This window comes from Leptonychotes weddellii, chromosome X (genome assembly GCF_054177405.1).
Source record: "Leptonychotes weddellii isolate Sample4059 chromosome X, ASM5417740v2, whole genome shotgun sequence".
NCBI lineage: Eukaryota > Metazoa > Chordata > Mammalia > Carnivora > Phocidae > Leptonychotes > Leptonychotes weddellii.
Window position 1 is genome coordinate 99,133,989 of NC_138385.1, and position 18,470 is coordinate 99,152,458.

At 43.7% G+C, this 18,470-nt stretch overlaps 1 long non-coding RNA gene across 1 annotated transcript; it reads right to left on the reverse strand.

Moving 5' to 3' along the window:
- Nucleotides 1–10,440: 10,440 nt before the first annotated feature.
- On the reverse strand, nucleotides 10,441–16,744 carry LOC145717897 (uncharacterized). The gene is made up of 3 exons (XR_014141403.1): nucleotides 14,863–16,744; nucleotides 14,603–14,690; nucleotides 10,441–10,872 (listed from the first exon to the last, which is right to left on the reverse strand). It is a non-coding gene; the product is annotated as an uncharacterized LOC145717897 (long non-coding RNA).
- Between the last annotated feature and the right edge of the window lie 1,726 nt (nucleotides 16,745–18,470).

An 18,470-nucleotide genomic window follows, 5' to 3' on the forward strand; every position in this document is an offset into this window, starting at 1 on the left:
TCTAACAGTACAAAGTCATTCATTCTTTTATCCATTCACTTATTTACTCATTAAAATGAAAGCATTTATTGAATTCCAACTATGAGCTGGTACTCTTCAAGGTGCTAAGATATAAATGATTAATGAGATACAGACTGTGCCATTGAACAGCTCACTCTCTATGCTGATATTTACAGTGTTAAATTACACATACAAACACACACACACACATACACACGCCTCTCTACATAAGTAATAAAATTATAATATGGTGATAACTCCTGAGTCATATTCTACAAATAACCAAACAACAATCAAATACATGAAATAGCAAGGCCATAGATAATATGTTACACGGAATGTAATACTCAAAAAACTTTGCTGCCAGTGAAGGGAAACATGTTTCCCTGACCCTCACAAAATCTGGTGCAGGTAAGGTAGCAACTCAGATTCTGGTTTGGGAATATGGATGGCAGGCCAGCCCACAGCTAAGACACATCAGTGACTCACAGACTGCGGAAGGCAGGAAATAAAGAAACCCTGGGGATCAGATCACAGCCTGTAGAAATCGAGAAAGCCCAGTGGGAAAACCTCTGACAAATTCAGCCATCGTAAACCATGGGAGACACACAAATGATCTGGAAGAGGGAAGAACAATTGCCAATTACACATACTAACCACCAGATCAATACTATATTTATTTGTAGGGGAGGCTTAAACCAGGGGACAATCAAATGAAATTGGATTGAACCAAAGGGTGATCATCCAATTTCTATGAGATTCTTGGTGCTGGGAATAAATTCTCTGCCTCAGCTATGTGTAGTATGAGATAAATGACAGGCATTTGTGATGAGAGCCTCAATGAGGTCAAACCACATTAGCAAAACTAGCAAGTGCTTTAGGCAATCACTGAAACCTTCCGGGAAAAAATCATTTCACCCAGCCAAAGTGGCAGACACTTGCAGTCAGCAGAAATTTTATTCCTGACTTGGCTTAAACACCTACTCTTCCTGCTCCCCTGGTGGTTCTTTGGTAGCTCATATCTATGAAGAGCGGTGATCCAGCTCTTTTGCGTAGAGCATTCTTAGTTAATTTTTGTGATTGGGACAGAGCCAGTTAGCACTAGGATGAAGTCCTTCTCTTCTGTTTTCTAGATAGAGTCAGCGTGATTAGGCATTTATCCAGACCAGGAGGTACGGGCAATGGAGAGACAAAACAGTGATCAAGAAGGTCGCACACAGTGTGGCAGCATCAGGCTCCATTTGGGAATGCAAATCTAAGGGCTGAGATCATCTGCTACGAAGTGCAAAGGGCCTACAAGAAGTAACATCACCAGATGGACCCAGGAAGAGAAGCAGAAGACACCACAAGAAGCTTTCCTCCTTAGCCTCTCTTGATAATCACTGCTTATTATGGGATGAAGCTTGTCATGGTGACAGGAGGGGGCAAAGGTTACTGAGTTGAAAGGGTGCCTTAATAAGATATATCTTTGGAAAAGTATCTCTCTTTGATCTGGGCAAGAGACCCAAGTTGCCCAGTCTCTTGGGTGCCAGGAGGCATCACAAAATTAGTAAAGTTTCCCAAAATACAACAAATTCTATCTGTCCCTGATTTTGCTACACTATCTTAGAAAACCCCCAAATACCAACAGCTCCTGGATCTGAGGGTAGAGGAGGAATGCAACAGTTTATGACTGTAACTTCTAACGAGACTACCTGTGCTTTGGATATTCCAGTGAAGATTTGTGGGACTAGAGAGGCAGGAATAAAGGCAGGGAGCAGTTAAACCAACCCTTTTAATCTATTAAACTAATGACCTTGAGAGATATAAGAATGAATTAACATATTTGTTACCTATTCTTCCATAGCAAAGACAATGCTTTGTTAAATCATATAGATTCCAGGTTTTCTGCATCTCCCTAATCTCAAATTTAGCCAGATTTTCACAGACCACAACATTTCACACTTAATCAGTGGGTTTATATCAAGATGGCCTTGGACTCCTAACTATTTGATCCCGATGATCAATGCCATCAAGGCAACTTTAAACTTGGACCCAATTCCAAGCTGCAGGACAACCCCCTACAATTACTTTAAGGCCATTTGGAATCTTAATACCTAGGAGTCTCTTAGTCTATTATCCAAGTCATTGATGAAAGGCTCCCTATTTTCAGATCTAAGGCCTAACCCCATGGAAATCCACCGGCGATTTCCCCCCTGGGATGGCACTGCCTCATCGGTAGCATTCTTGGCAATGTGCCTCCACAGCTGAATTCATCAATATTGACGAGAAAGTTCAGCAACTTGGCCTGCTGTCATGTCAGTAAATGGATTGGGGCTGTGCTAGAGGTGTCACCCAAGAAGCCTTTCAAGGCACTCTGCCACCCAGAGAGGGCTGACAAGAGGCCCCTCTTAGCAGTCGTGTTGCAGAGAAGAAACGTTGCTGAGAAATAGCCTCTGTTTTCGGTCTAGTTCTCGCTGGCACAGTACAATCGGAGATAAGATCCAATGAGCCAGATTTTCAGGCCAAAATTCACACCCAATCATGGCCTGCCTGGCTGTGAGCTTTGCTTTAATAATAGCCTTGCCTGAAATTGTCTCGTACACTGTCTTCCCACCCCAGCAACCTGTTATAAGTTTCTTTACAATCCCAAGGCCACTAAAACTGCCCTAAAATGGGATCCAGCTTCTAGGAGACTCTTGGTTGGGATAGAGTTCTCTGCTTCAATTATTGTAGTATGAGATAAATGATAGGCATTTTTGACCAAAACACAGTGAGTTTGAAACTAACAAGTGCTTTAGGTAATCAATAAAATTTTCAGGAAAAAACATTTCAACAATCCTAAACTTCCTCGTGAGACAACAGATGCTCCCTATCCTCCAACAGGCATCCTTCTCTCCCTGCCAGCAAACTCATGGTTGTCTTGTCTTCCTTGAGACCACCTATTACCTTTTAAAAATACTTCCCTATAACGACCAAACAATAGCTAACAGCACCTCCATGAAACTCTCATGTATAGTAATATTCATGAGGGTAGTATACATCAGTTCAAACAATATCTGGATTGGAATGAATGCGATATAGACAGGAGAGGAGACTAACACCTTACTCAGTCTAAATATTTGAAAGCAAACCTTCCACCAGTTCCTTATTTTCTCTGACCAGAGAATAAGAAAGAAGTTGAAATGAAAGCAAATGGGATTTTGGTTGGTCTATTGGTCAGGTCTCATGCGGTTGTAAGTGGCAGAAGGAAATGGTTTTATTGCTTCCCATGACTGGGAAGGATGGGGCAGAAATGGTGTGCAGCAACTGAGTGACAGTGTAGTTTGTTGGTTGAGAACATGGGTGCTGGAGCCAGGTTGCCTGGATGTGAATCCTCTCTGCCACCCGTTACCTATGTGTAACTCTGGGCAAGTTACTCACCCTCTCTGTGCTTCAGGTGCCTTATCTTAGAAAAAGAAAATACTAGCATCTCCTCATTGGGCTGTTGGAAATATTAGCACAGTGCCTGGCATAAAACGGTAGTTTTTACCATGAACTAAACCCAAGGCTCAAATAAAGGGGGTTGGGGGTAACGGGGTCCCCAGTTGGTCACAAGAGAAAGGAATGGAAGAGCAAGAGAAGATGGAATGGAAAGAATTGGTGGACCTACGCGGTCAAACAGAGAAAAAAGGGGATCTAGAACTCTAGATGGTGGCCACTTCCCCCAGATCTTCCATTTCTGCCTCTCGGAGAAAACCCAGGAAGTCAGTGACAGTAGCGCCTGCAAGGAACAAGCCTACTCCAGCTGCCACCACAATTGGCGAGGTGACAGCCACTTCTCATTGTATCCCGGGCTCTGACAGCCTGGGTCTAAACTGAAGGAAGCTGGTGAGCTTGCCCTCCACTCCTGAGTCTGTTAGAACAGGTGTTCATTGTAAAAATGCAAATGATCAGGGCCTAGGGTAAGAGCTCAAGGCATTGAAAATTTACAAATTCAAAAGCTTATTGCTTTTCGAGCAGGAACCTGGAAGGCACAGTTCTAACTGAGGCAGTAAATTATGACTCTCAAGTTAAACTTACCAAAAATGCCTCTGTCAGGGTCTCACAGCACACCAACGTGTAACAGCGCTGTCCAGGCAATGCAGTTCATTACTTTGTACATTTTCAGTAGTAATGGGCGGGAGAGGCAGTGTCTCCAATTTCTGGAGGCAATGAAATGGGGAGAAGCCCCAACATCGATAAGATATCTTTACATCTAAAGTCTTTGCAGTTTCAACTCCAGGAGGGCAATAACGTTCTTTTTTAATTTTTAAAATATTTTGTATTGCTGTTACCTCTTGCCATGAAAAGCATAAAAGAAACCCAGGTAGGGGTGCCTGGGTGGCTCAGTCGGTTAAGCGTCTGACTTCAGCTCAGGTCATGATCCCAGGGTCCTGGGATCGAGCTCCACATCGGGCTCCCTGCTTAGAGGAGTCTGCTTCTCCCTCTCCCTCTGCCTCTCCCCCTGCTCATGCTCTCTCACTCTCTCTCAAATAAATAAAATCTTAAAAAAAAAAAAAAAAGGAAAGAAAAAAAGAAACCCAGATAAGAGATTAAAACTCAGACCCAAGGGGCACCTGGCTGGGTCAGTCAGTGGAACATGTGACTCTGGATCTCGGGGTTGTGAGTTCGAGCCCCACGTTGGGTACAGAGATTACTTAAAAATAAATAAAATCTTTGGGCACCTGGGTGGCTCAGTTGGTTAAGCGACTGCCTTCGGCTCAGGTCATGATCCTGGAGTCCCTGGATCGAGTCCCGCATCGGGCTCCCTGCTCAGCGGGGAGTGTGCTTCTCCCTCTGACCCTCCCCCCTCTCATGCTCTATCTCATTCTCTCTCTCAAATAAATAAATAAAATCTTTAAAAATAAATAAATAAATAAATAAATAAATAAAATCTTTAAAAAAGAAAAATCCACCCAAGCCATTTACTTGCTGATGACTGGGGAAGTAGGGGCTGAAATGATGATCATTAGAAGAGGATCCTCCAGTGTAATCCAAGTAAGTGTGGCCACTTAGAATGTTTAATCTAGCCTACTTGAAAAAAAATCAGCTGCATTCATACAAGTTGGACACTTAAAACTAAGTGAAACTGGAGATTTAAGAGATGAAGCATTCAGGAGGATTTGGGATCGAAGTGAGAGTCTGTGTGAATCAAAGGAATTGTCACTTGGCATTACAGAAAAGGTTAAACAGGAGAAAGTGAAATTCAACTTAGTTGGTTTTACTTACTGATTTTGCTTTAGAAAAGTACTAGATTGGTAAGAAAATTAAGTCTCAGTGAAAATATTTTGAAATCATAGATGATTGGGGCGCCTGGGTGGCTCAGTCGGTTGGGCGTCTGCCTTCGGCTCGGGTCATGATCCCAGGGTCCTGGGATCGAGCCCCGCATCGGGCTCCCTGCTCGGCGGGGAGCCTGCTTCTCCCTCTTCCTCTGCCTGCCTCTCTGTGTACTTGTTCTCTCTCTCTATCTCTCTGTCAAATAAATAAATAAAATCTTTAAAAAAAAAAAAAAAAAGAAATCATAGATGATTGTTACATATCCATGCTCTCTTTTCAACTCCCTGCATGGCAAACTGAGGCTATTACAGCTAAAATAGCATTATGATTATTAGATGCAAGTATTTCCACAGCACAGAAAAGGTCCAGTTAATTCTACTCTTTGTACAGAAACTTCTTTTCTTCCAACTTTGTATATATTTCCACTAGATTTTAAGCCGCTTTCAGGTGAGGTTTGTGTCTTAGAGGTCTTTTTATCAAGCACAGTGCTTAAAAAAATGCTCCCTGATTGATTCATTAAATTTTAAAATATGGAGTTCAGGAAGTACGACAATATTGTGGGAGATATCAGAAAACTATTATTTCCCCCTTTTTAGAAAGGAAAGAACTTTTTGACTTAGAACATAAGAAGGTTGCTTCTAAATAACAAATCAAGACACTATTCAGGTTTCATACTGGGGTGAAAACAGCCAACACCATTTTCTTTTGTATTCATGTATTGTTTGATTTTTTTTTTTTTTTAGATTTTATTTATTTGAGAGAGAGAGAATGAGTGAGAGAGAGCACGCACATGAGAGAGGGGAGGGTCAGAGGGAGAAGCAGACTCCCTGCTCAGCAGGGAGCCCGATGCGGGACTCGATCCCAGGACTCCAGGATCATGACCTGAGCCGAAGACAGTCGCTTAACCAACTGAGCCACCCAGGCGTCCCTTGATTTTTTTTTTTTTAATTTAAGATGCTGAGAGGGTGGAAAGCAACAGACAGGAACGATGTACTACTGACAAAAGAATGCTGATTTCTGCTTCCAACAACAGTGACTAAACAGGAAGATGATCTTGCTGGACTCATCCTGCCAGACACTCCAGGGACTTTGGAAGGAGTGCAACATTTACAACCGACAGTGAGAGGAGCATGTGATCCCGGAGAAACGGCAATAGCTCCGGGAGCATGTATATTGATTTAAATAAGCAGAAAGAATATCTTTTTGGACACTGAGATGAGTTAGAGCGAATCGATGAGTTCTATTCCTTTTTTTTTTTTAAAGATTTTATTTATTTATTTGACAGAGAGACACACAGCGAGAGAGGGAACACAAGCAGGGGGAGTGGGAGAAGAAGGAGCAGGCCTCCCGCCGAGCAGGGAGCCCGATGTGGGGCTCAATCCCGGGACCCCGGGATCATGACCTGAGCCGAAGGCAGACGCTTAATGACTGAGCCACCCAGGTGCCCCGATGAGTTCTATTCCTGATTACAATGTACTTCATGAAATTATTCTGGTGTATGAAGTAAGTAATGTGAAGGAATCCTCTTCAGAGAACTAAAACTTGGAAATGGAGTCACTTTCATTCATTTAGTGCAAATTCATCCAACCATTCAACCATTAATTATTTAATGATTACTTTGGCAAAACACCCTTCTAGTTAAAATAACATGTGGTCCTGTCCTCTTAGGAATCTAATTTGGAAAACAGGACATGACGTAGGCAGAATAATGCTCCCCCTCCCCAACGATGTGCACACCCTAATCCCCAGAGGCTGCGAAGATGTTATATTACATGGCAAAGGGAATTAAGGTTGAAGGGCACTTATCAGCTTACTTTACAACGGGAGAGTGGCCTGGGTTTTCCAGGTGAGCCCCATATAGTCACAACACAGTAGCACCCGTTTATCCATGGAGGATGCACTCTGACCACTGGTGGATGCCTGAAACCACGACAGGACTGAAAACCCTGTACAGATGGTTCCCAGCTTCCAATTTTACGATTTTTCGACTTTACGATGGTACGAAAGCAATATTCATTTGGTAGAAATGGTACTTGGAATTTTGAATTTGGATCTTTTCCCGGGGTAGCAATATGCAGTATGATCCTCTCTCATGATGCTGGGCAGCAGCAGTGAGCCGCAGCTCTGTCAACCATGCGATCACAAGGGTCAACAACCCATACACTGACAACCGTTCTGTCCCCAGAGAACCATCTGTTTGTCACTTTTGGCACAATATTCAGTAAATTACACGAGATAGGCAATACTATTATAAAATAGGCTTTGTGTCAGAAGACTTTGCCCAACTACAGGCTAATGTATGTGTTCTGAGCGTATTTAAGGTAGACCAAGCTAGGCTATGATGTCTGGTAGGTTCAGTGTACTAAATGCATTTCAAGGGGCACCTGGGCGGCTCAGTAGGTTAAGCGTCCAACTTGTGATTTTGGGCCAGGTCATGCTCTCATGGGTCATGGGACTGAGCCCCACATCGGGCTCCGCGCTGAGTGGGGAGTCTGCTTGAGTTTCTCTCCCTCTGCCCCTCACCCCACTCATAAGCACTCTCTCTCAAATAAGTAAATCTTTTATTTATTTTTTTTAAGATTTTATTTATTTATTTGACAGAGAGAGAGACAGCGAGAGAGGGAACACAAGCAGGGGGAGTGGGAGAGGGAGAAGCAGGCTTCGTGCCGAGCAGGGAGCCTGATGCGGGGCTCGATCCCAGAACCCTGGGATCATGACCTGAGCCGAAGGCAGACGCTTAACGACTGAGCCACCCAGGCACCCGGTAAATAAATCCTTTAAAAAATGAGTTTCAGCTTTTGATATCTTCAACATACGATGGATTTATCAGGACATAACGCCATCACAAGCTAAGGAAGATCTGTATATACTATGTTTTTTTCCTATACATATATACCTATAGTAGTTTAGCTTATAAATTAGGCACACTAAAAGATTAACAACTAATAATACAATAAAATTACAACAATATACTGTAATAAAAGTTACGTGAATGTGGTCTCTCAAAATATCTTCTCGTATAGTACTCAATCTTCTTGTGACGTAAGATGATCAAAATGCCTATGTGATAAGATGAAGTGAGATGAATGACGTGGGCATTGCGAGACACAGCCTTAGGCTACTACTGACCTGCTGATGATGTGTTAGGAGGAGGAGCATCTGCTTCCAGACTGCTGTTGACCACAGGTAACTGAAACCGTAGAAAGTGAAACCACTGGTAAGGAGGGACTACTGTAATTGTAGTCCCTACTTGTGGAACGGGGAGGCAGAGAAGAACTAAAGAAATGGTAGGGTGACACAGACTTAGCCTGCTGTTGCTAGCTTTGAGGATGGAGGGAGGCAGACCCAGCCAAGGAATATGGGTTGCCCATTAGAAGCCAGAAAGGACAAGGAGATAAATTCTCTCCTCGAGCCTCCAGAATGGAATAAAGCCCTACCAACACTTTGATTTTTAGCCTTGTGAGAACCATTTCTGATTTCTGACCTCCAGAATTGTAAGATGATAAATTTGCGGGGCGCCTGGGTGGCTCAGCCGTTAAGCACCTGCCTTCGGCTCAGGTCATGATCCCAGGGTCCTGGGATCGAGCCCCACATCGGGCTCCCTGCTTGGCGGGAAGCCTGCTTCTCCCTCTCCCACTCCCCCTGCTTGTGTTCCCTCTCTCGCTGTGTCTCTCTCTGTCAAATAAATAAATAAAATCTTTAAAAAAAAAAAAAAGATGATAATTTGCATTCTCAAAACCACTAGGTTCGGGGGGTGGGAGGATGGGTTAGCCTGGTGGTGGGTATTGAGGAGGGCACATTCTGCATGGAGCACTGGGTGTTATGCACAAACAATGAATCATGGAACACTTCATCTAAAACTAATGATGTAATGTATGGGGATTAACATAAGAATAATAAAAAAAAAACCCACTAGGTTCATGGTAATTTGTCACAGCAGCAATGGAAGACTAGTACAAGAGTAATTATAAATAGAAAAATAACTATCTGCAGTAGTAATTGCCTAGTGCCAAATGGTATGGACCACACATTTCACAGGATATCAGGACTCTGAGGGAAAGGCTGGTTCTCCCAAAGGGCCAAGAGTCTTACTGACTAGGTGTTATAGTTCCCAAACAGGACAACATGGGAAGTCCTACTGTGTTTTTTAAAAATATTTTATTTATTTGAGACAGAGCATAAACGGGGGAAAGGGACAGAGGGAGAGAGAGAAGCAGGCTCCCCGCTGAGCAGGGAGCCGGACACGGGACTAGATCCCAGGACCCTGGGATCATGACCTGAGCCAAAGGCAGACGGTTCACTGACTGAGCCACCCAGGCATCCCAGTCATACTGTGTTTGATCTGTAGTACAGGGAAGTGGTCCTCAAACCACCAAGATCATTAGAGCATTCTTCGGGAGCATCTTAAAAATCCTGAATTCCAGCCCCACCCCCAAAATTCTGATCCAAGTACGTCTGAGGTGGGAGCCAGGATTTCACATTTTTTAAAAGCTTCCCCCATCTCCTAGGCGAATCTTAAGACCAGCCAAATTTGGGAAACACCTCGTAGGAGATCTCCCATAGCACATCTAACAAACTTGGAACAACCTGGGGGCAAATCAGTGTAGTCTATTTGTCTTTAAAAAGAAGGGTTGGACTACATGATCCCTAGGGACTTATTTCCTCTCTGCAGTCTGGAGCTTAAAGCTGGTTCTGCCTCCTACCATTCCCTACCCTCAAACCTCCCTTACAATGTATCTGCTGACTTCTGTTAAGAGTCACCAGCTTTGAGGGGCGCCTGGGTGGCTTAGTCGGTTAACTGTCTGCCTTTGGTTCAGGTCATGATCCCGGAGTCCCGGGATCTAGCCTCACATCGGGCTCCCTGCTCAGCTGGGAGCCTGCTTCTCCCTCTCCCTCTGCTCCTCCCACCAATAGTTCTCTCTCTCTCTCACTCTCTATTTCGCTCACTCTCTAATAAATAAAATCTTTAAAAAAGAAAAAAAAGAGGGGCGCCTGGGTGGCTCAGTTGGTTAAGCGACTGCCTTCGGCTCAGGTCATGATCCTGGAGTCCCCGGATCGAGTCCCGCATCGGGTTCCCTGCTCGGCGGGGAGTCTGCTTCTCCCTCTGACCCTCCTCCCTCTCATGCTCTCTGTATCTCATTCTCTCTGTCTCAAATAAATAAATAAAATCTTTAAAAAAGAAAAAAAAGAGTCACCAGCTTTGGGATGCCTGGGTGGCTCAGTCAGTTAAGCGTCTGCCTTCGGCTCAGGTCATGATCCCAGGGTCCTGAGATCGAGCCCCACATCGGGCTCCCTGCTCAGCAGGGAGCCTGCTCCTCCCTCTGCCCGACTCTCATGCTCGCTCTCTCTCTCTCTGACAAATAAATAAATAAAATCTTTAAAAAAAAAAAAAAAAGGAGTCACCAGTTTCCCTCCAGTTCCTTGCTTGAGGCTTACCAATTTTGGCCTAGACTCCCCCTACCTTCTTAAGGAAAACACCTGTCAGATCCAACACAAATGAGCTTGTCCATGCATCTCTGCTCCTTCTGTTCCACTCGTCTTCAATCAACATATTTAGCATTCAGTTCCATCTTACTTGCTGGACAGGAAATGTTCCTTGGAAAGGAAATGGTTGCAGTCCTGCAATCCATTGTCTTTCTTGAAAGAAAGTTTACCTGGATAAATCCTTGTGAAAACATGCTACTGACAGACTTCCTGGCAAATTAATGGCTGGTTAGAGATTTCTTATTTATAGAATTCTTTTAGCAAGGTATACCTGATCTGTCTAGGATGCTTTATGGCAAACAGGCCTGGACTCTATGGACTTATAGGGCATGGAAATGTCATCTAAGCCATGTAACTAAGTATACATGTTCTGTGTCCAAGACAGCTTCCTGCTGTATAATCAATTAGCAGCATACATGCTTTGGAGCCCCACATGTTCAGTGTCTCACACAGTGCATCCTACACAAGAGGACATGCAGTGACTGGTGGCTCCAGCCCTCTCCAAGCCTCACAATTTGTATCTTAGAAATTAATGGGATCTACAGAAAAAAGAAAGAAAGAAAAACAAAAGAAAAGGAAAAGAAATTATTGAAATCTCTGATTTATGTCCAACTTAATAATTCTATCCTTTCTGTTATCTCACCAACCCCAGTACGGGTATTGAAAGAAATTAGATAAATAAAAAATAAGGAAGATAAGGCAAGAAAGAACACTGACACACATTCTGCTTATTAGTGGTGGTAATGGTGGAGGCGGGAGGGGCGAGGAGGGGGTAGATAATGAAGAAACCGAGGCAGCTGGAGGCAGTTAAAGCTATAGAACAGGGTAATAAGAAACAGTAGAGATCATATTTAAAATGAAAGTGGGCATAAGAGAAATTTTTAAAAGAGGTGTCCAAAAACCAGCTACCTGACCCTTAACCCAGCCACCCACACAGACTATGGCGGGGTGGCGGGGGGGGGTGGGCGGGCAGAAACTCTACCGGGAACCCTGGCCCCTCCAGGGGGAGTGGTGGGGGGACCACAAGCCTCATGAGAGGGGTTTCAAGGACTGTTGAAGACAATGTGCTGTTGACATGCTATGAGTCCAGCCCCACCCCAAGAGGTGCCGTGCCAGGAAAGTCTCTGTCATCCAGCTGAAAACCCACTCTTCCATCCTCTGCTCTGTGATACTGGATCTCTGGGTCTGTTTCTGCTTTGCCAGCCTCCTCCTGATAGGCTCTTTCCATAGGGGCACTAGAGAGCGCCCAGAAGCCTGGAGGCAGAAGATGAGGACGGGTTTGCTCTCCTAAGGGTCGGCCATGGGCATGCGGTTCCCTAGGGGCGCCTCAGGAACCCCTCCTCACTGCAGCAGCAGTTTGATCCTGTGGCTGAACACTGGCCCTCCCCAGAAGTATGGGTGGCAGAGACACCAGCTTTGTGAGGCTCCCTCTCTTAGCTTCTGAATTCTAATAACGGCAACCTCTTCCCTCTGATCCCTCAGCCATAGAGATGGTGGTAGCTTTTAGCAGATGGCTACCTCTGCTACCTCCCAGGGTCCACCTCTTATCTCTTCAGTCATTAACACCTGTTTATCTAGCTAACAACTTCTGTGAAATGTTTCACAGTGATACTCTGTTCATATTGTCCGTGTGCTTTCTTTCTCCTGCCTGGACCAGGCAAATCAGGAGTGAAATGTGGAGGGATGCCTGGGGGAAAAGATCATCCAAAGGAGTCCTCGGGGGAATTAAGATGAGTGCCCTCCAGTTTGAGTGTTTGACTCACACTTGAAAACTCTGAAGCGTGAAAGGTGAGCTGGCTAGCTTCTCTGAAAGTGCTGCGTGCTGGAGGGGGTCACTGGGGTGGATCTGAACTCTTAGTGTCTGTCAGGAAGGAAAATGCAGAAGTGCTTCCCAGGGACTAGATGTCAGCGACTGTATGAGGGTGAGCAGGCATGGCGTGGCTTTAATCCTGTGTAAGAGGACCACTGGGAGGGGCAAACAGACTTAGCAGGGAGAAGCTGGAGGTATTTCCAGATTTGTCAGGGCTAAGAAATGAATAACAAGGACAGATGAAATTGTTCAAGATACAAAAAAAAAAAAAAAAAAAGAGAGGGAGAGAAAGGAAAAAAGAAAAAGAAAAAAAAAAATCAACTTTATATCTCTGCCTAGAGAGGACACCAAGGTAGACCTGTCTGGCAGTACCAGTCAAGTAAGAAGTTTCCTGAAATACTGAAAGTTGTTCTGTAGATGTTACGTACAAATATATCATTGTGTCTTTCAGCACAGGCTGAGCTCTCCCTCCTAGCTGACAGTTCTTGGCACTTAGAATAGCAGATAAAGACCAGTCAACTTCATAAGATGTACAGACTTGCATATTTGGTGACCTTAAATGTAGTGAACAGATTCCTGATCCAGAGATGAGTTTTAGTTGCAACATGGAACAACTATAGGACTTACTGGGGAAACACACAGATGTGCTGAAAAGCCTGGAAAGAGCAAGGTAATTGTAACTTGGGGACATTAACGACTCTAAACCACCACCCCCCACCCAGGTCTACAGGAAGACTAGAAGCGCCTTGCTATAGGCTGAACCATCATTGGTGCGAGGTGGACAGTCTTCTTTTCAGTAGACAAAATTCTTCCTTTTGTATTTATTCTACTCACCAATTTTGACTTTTTAAAATACTTGTGAAAGGGTTAAAAGGGAAATTCTGCCTAAGTATCTGAATTATCTTTAGTATTAACTGTATATTTATCCCATTTGGTTCTTTCTCAAGTCTTACAAAGTAGACAGTACTACACTCTGAATAAATAAGTTGCTTGCGCACACACAACGTTTTCTTGCCTACCCCTGTTCTGTCTCCTTTTCCACTCTGGAGGAATCAGAAACCATGGCTCACAATCTGAGAGGGGAAGAGAAACTTCAGAGGAGAAGACAGGAGAAGCCAGTCAAGCACAGCCTGTGGCCGCAGGAGGTTTAAGCTCAGGCACAAGTCTGATGGCACCAGACATTTGAATTACCGGATTCAGATTGTATTGTGCAACCTGAAATGACCATAGGGATTTGTATTATCAAAGGGTCTCTAGATAACAGTAAAACACAACTCTACAGAGCGGATTTAGAGGGATAAAGGAAGCAAAACTAAAGTTGCTTTAAGATTCCACCCCCTAAGTCCTTCTTGTTCCACATACTGGTTATAAGTAGGTAATCAAAGGACAGTAAGGTGAGAAGTTAAATAAGGTTTTGATTATCAGGCTAAAGAGTTTGGACTTCATCCCTTCAGGCAATAGGGAATAAATTAAATTTAACTCAAATATGTATTGAACATTGTGCTAGACAGTGCAGATATGAAAATGAATAGAATAGGAAGTACCTCCAAAGAGGGAGCAGATATATACACACACATGAATTTAATATGCTTCACTACTCTGTGATGAATGCTATGATCAAGATGTGCATCTGGTGCTGAGTGGATGACATGCACAAGGCAGAGCTTTAGCAAGAGTAAATTGCAGGATTAGACTACAGAATAAAGGCAAAATACATCTGAAAAAAAAGGGCACATCCATCTTTGTATTATAGGAGATTTAAATCCTCAAGTATCTATGTGGACATCAAAATTTTTAACCATGCTTAAAGCCATAAAAATGCCTAGAAAATTGTGCCAGAAAACTGGTAACTGGCCATGGTCTTTAACAATTCCTTGATATGGATCAGTGCATCTCAGTTTCAGACTGCTTCTCAGGTCCTCTTTGGTAGCAATGTGTGGCCTTGCCAATGACAGACTGAATGCAGTGACAGCCAGAAGAAGGAAGTGGCTGGTAACTGGTCAACCCCTGGGAAAAAAGAACTTGACTTACTTTTCAGCCTTTAAAATCCAAATGGTCCCTGGCAACACACACGCGCGCACGCGCACGCAAACATGCACACACCAGCTGGAAAGGAAAACTGGAGGAAGGAAAAGAAAGGGGAATGACAGGAAATCCTAAATGCTCCACAAGGGAGCATCTCCATATTGACATATTATTCCCCAACAGTATAATAATCAGTGCTGTAATATGTGTAATATGCTGGGCCCGTTCTGGGATGCACACCCCATCTGCTGAAAAGGCTAACACACCTGCTATTTTCTGTGCATGTTGTTCCTTTTCAACACTGATGGATTAGGGTTTCTTGAATTTGTTGAATGATGCCCCATCATTTGAGACACTTGAACCTCCAACAGCGCTGCCTGTGGTATCATCAATTACTTTTTGCTGAGGTGATTTTTTTCCCCTATGAGACAGAGCATATGTCAATTAAGGCCTTTTATATCGTTTATAGAAAGTACTTGTGTGAGGGCGCCTGGGTGGCTCAGTTGGTTAAGCATCTGCCTTCGGCTCAGGTCATGATCCCAGGGTCCTGGGATCGAGCCCCGCGTCATCGGGCTCCCTGCTCAGCAGGGAGTCTGCGTCTCCCTCTCCCTCTGCCCCTCCCCCAGCTCCTGCTCTCTCACTCTCTCAAATAAATAAATAAAATCTTAAAAAAAGAAAGAAAGAAAGTACTTGTGTTGAGAACAAAGTGTGTCTACTTCACTTATGGAAACTGTTTAAAGAAATACTGTAAAGAAAAACACACTCCTGTGTCTCCTTCACTCACTACTCTGCAACACCACCACTTCACTTCTGACACCAAATGTGTGGGTTTTCCACACAGCGAGCATCTGTGACACTGGCTGAATGTCCTACAATTCATTCTGACTGACTGGAGGTCTCCATGACTCCTTGGTTTCCATTAATTTGCTAGAGGAGCTCACAGAACAGAATTCAGTTTTTCTAGATTACTGGTTTATTACAGAGGATATTCAAGGACATAAGTAACAGCCAGATGAAGAGATACATAGGGGTCAGTCCAGAAGGGTCCCGAGCACAAGAGCTTCTGTTCTCATGGAGTTTGGGGTGTGTCACCCTTTGACATACGGATGCTTCTTGTTCATCATGGATGCTCTCTGAACCCCGTCCTTTGGGGTTTTACGGGGGCTTCATTACACAGCACGACTGGTTAAATCAATGGCTGTTTGTGATTGAGTCAACCTCCAGCCCCTTTTCCCTCCCCGGAGGGAAGGGGCTGAAAATTGAAACCTCAAATCAAGATAGGTTCCCCAGACTGCCAGCCCCCATCCTTAGAACACCTGGGGCTTTTCAAAAGTTAACCTCATTAGCAAACTCAGGCATGCTTGAAAGGGACTTGTTATGAATAACAAAAGGCATTTATCATTCTGTGGCTTAGGAAATTACTAGGACTTTAGGAGCTCTGTGCCAGAAACTGGACAAAGACCAAATGTATATTTCTTACCATAAATTACTGATGGGATTAGAACACGCTACCCTAAAACATGGCATCTTGGCATTAAAGATAAAGGAGTTTGAGAAGACAACAGAAACAAGAGGGTCACTCTTGGCCCTCCCCACCCCATTCTGCTCTAAACCAGGTCATAAAACCCTCAAGTGAGTGGGGGCCTCCCTATACCCAAAAGAAAGGAGTATCCTTATCTCTGAAGGCAAAGGGAGAAGAATGTGAACAAACAGGTCTTGCTAACTCCTCGGTGCCCCTCGTTTAATACTCAGGTCTAATTTCTTTGGGTCTTCACTTCCTTCTGAGAGCTCCTGAATCACATATAGCTTACATTAAATACATTTGGCTATGCTTTCCTCCTGTTAATCTCTTTGTCAGTTTAATTTTCAGACCCAGCCAGGGACCCCAGAGGGTCGAGGAAAACTTTTTCCTCCCCAACATTACAATATCACAAATACAACCTGAAATAATAGTTTGGGATTTCCATTTAAGATTTCTTTTCAGGACACAAACTACATTTTGATTTTTTTTTTTTTTTTGCATGATTTTTTCATAATCTCTCTCTTTTTTTTTTAAAGTAAGCTCTAGGCCCAACATGGGGCCTGAACTCTCGACCCTGAGATCAAGAGTCACATGCTCCACTGGCTAAGCCAGCCAGGCACCCCTTTTTGCATGTTTTTAATGCCCATTAAATTAAATTTAATGGAGTTTGAAACTACCAACCAGGGGTGCCTGGATAGCTCAGTCAGTTAAGTGTCTTGACTCTTGATCTCAGTTCAGGTCTTGATCTCAGCTCAGGGTTGTGAGTTCAAGCCATGCTTGGGCTCTATGCTGGGCATGGAGCCTACTTCAAACAAACAAACAAAAAACCTACTGATGAGGGAACAGAAGGCAAGCTGAGGACAAAGCAGAAGCCAACACCCCACAAGCCCCCCAAGATGGGATATATGTGACATTCCTCAGGCACTCCTGGATGCCCTAAAGCTAAGGAAAGGAAAAACAAATAGTTAACTTACAGAGAACACAATCCTGCAAAACATGACTCTCCCTCAGTTTACAAATGTCTTAGCAATTTGTAAGAACAAAGCATTTCTATCAATAACCTAGCTTCCAGAAGGAAATGTAGATACAATTAAATGTCCTTATAACCTGCAGCCCATTGACAGATACTTGAAGCGGGCAGAGTGTAATGTTCCTCCAGGAAGCTCCCAACTATCCTCATGTTAATAACTTGCTAGAAGGAAAACAACCTTGACAATGGCAAGGCCTCTGGTATCCTGGGAGTCTTCTTTAACATATGAAAATCCTTTTGAAAACCTCCCTCTTCCTTACCTCCCCCAACTCCCAAGTATATAATCAGCCATCCCTCATGACCCCGGTGCAGCAGCTCTTTCTGCGCATGGGTCCTGTCCCTGTGTTTTAATAAAACCACCATTTTGCACCAAATACGTCTCAAGAATTCTTTCTTGGTTGTCGGCTCTGGACCTCATCTCACTGAACCTCACCTATATTCCAAAACCCCATCACTACCAACCGTAACTTTTATTTTCATTGGTTTTTGGTATAAAATAGTATATAGGCAATATAGAGAATTACATTCTATCACAAAATGCAACTTTCTAAAGTAATGGTAAATGCTGGTAGAGAGAAAAGCTATACTAACGTGAGTGTCTAATGATTTAAATATTATAAAGATGATAATGAGCCTTACCACCATCCAAGTTGCTCAGTGACTGGAAGCTATCCTCAGCTCATGAAAATTCCTCCTCCTCCCCCACCATCCACTACAATAGTCCTTGGTCACTAGGTCCTGCCACTTTCACTTCAAATATTCCTCTGGCCCAATCCCCCACCCCCCAAATCAAGGCTGGCATTTTTTCCTTTCAGGGCCCTTGGTCTCTAAGCCAGAGTATATCCACAGACTCCTAACATGAGCTTTTGTTAAAGACATGTATGTCCCTCAAGAACCAATCCTCAAGAACCTGGATCAGAAAATCCAGAGATGGACCTGGATGTCTATATTCCTGAAAATCCAAGATGATTCTGATCAACCAGGTTTGGGAATCAAATGTATTAAGTGCTGATTTTCAATGGCACAAAAGGCCAATTGAGGGTGCTTTAAATACTAAAAGCTACTTCCTTAGGGTATATTGCTAAGGACTCTTAATTGGCCAGTGGAGAAGGGAGGGAAGAAAGGTGTCTCAAGGCCGGGAGAAATCAGTTCTACAATTGATCTTCAAGATAATGACTGTCTGCAAGAAGAAGAGGTCAGACAAGTTTATAAGAAAATCTGAAATAAGCAAAAAAGGTTACTAGGTATCTCCAAAGTAAAAACTATGGATTGTGTAGAGCACAGTCTTGTGGGCTGCTTCTAACCTTTCATTTCCTTTGAGC